Source organism: Anser cygnoides, chromosome 6 (genome assembly GCF_040182565.1).
Source record: "Anser cygnoides isolate HZ-2024a breed goose chromosome 6, Taihu_goose_T2T_genome, whole genome shotgun sequence".
NCBI lineage: Eukaryota > Metazoa > Chordata > Aves > Anseriformes > Anatidae > Anser > Anser cygnoides.
The window spans coordinates 38,293,771-38,295,000 of record NC_089878.1 but is presented as its reverse complement, the minus strand read 5'-3'; positions in this window follow the sequence as shown (position 1 = coordinate 38,295,000).

Here is a 1,230-nt window from a genome sequence, read left to right as displayed (position 1 = left end):
GCATTGTCTCAATGTATAAAATCATATATTCTTTACCCAACTTTCTACCCAAAGACCCGAGCCTGCTTACTTTGTGTTTCCCATAGGGTGGGTTCTGACATTTATTGCACCCAGGTAGCCTGACAGTGAGGGTTTTCAGGTCGTCCATGCTACTGCAGAGTTGTTCGAGTACACCTGGTGGGAGAATACCTCTGCCATGCAGGAATGACCTTATTCCTGGCTACAATGCTCTCCCCTAAATCGTTCACTCTTGTGCAAGGCGGACACAAAGATGATGCTAAAAGTTACCAAATCACGGTTATCCTCATAAATTCAGCAATTACAGCACATTAGAAACATTCTTGCATTTATTTTAATCTAGATGTGAATATGTGGCTCAGGGCGGAGAACACCCAGAAGCTCAAACAAAGGTGTACAGCAGTTAGGATATGCGGCTGCAGTGTGGGAAGGTAAATTGGAGCTCTGCCTAACTCTTGAACATAGGCTTTAATGCAGTGAAAGTGCAGGCAGTGACACTTTGGCTTTCTTTGGCTTCGTGTAGGTGAGCTTTGGTCCTGCTTTCTTACCCTTAGAAATGCAGATGAGTCTGCCAGGTCTCACTGCTTTCCATCAGTACCCATGGTCTACAGCACAGCAACCTAGGCTTTTGTGGATCTTTGTTATCCTACCAACACTAGATAGGGCTAGACTTTATCAAAAGCCATTCATTTCTCTTTTTCTGGCTTCAAAAAACAGGAGGAGAACAGACTTGCTCTGTTGAATTCCTGTGGTGGTAAGTGTGCGTCACTTCCTGGTCCTGGATGGAGCCTTGAGGTTGTCTCGGGGTTCCTTATACGTCAGGAACACGGCATAGCACAGAGGATTTTCTAAGTTGTCCTGCAGTGACTTTCTGTAACCCACTGAAAGCCCAAGAATTTTCAGTGGGAAGGTTTTAGAGCAGATCTGCAGTCAGTCTGTCCCAAACCAACCCTTTGCCTCTGCAAGAGCAGCAGCTCAAAGAGCCTGAGACTCAGGCCCACAGTCCAACGAGCAGGTTCATTATTAAACCCTATCTGCAGGTACTGAAGTCTTTGAAAGAGAAGCCAGACATGGGGTGAGGAAAAAGAGAAGATTTAAAAATGTATTTAACTTATTGGAGTTTAAAAGTAGGTCTTAACTAATGCAAACTGTTTTTTTTTCCTTTTTTTTTTTTTTTTGGGGGGTGGGGCTGGGGGGTAGAGATGACTATCT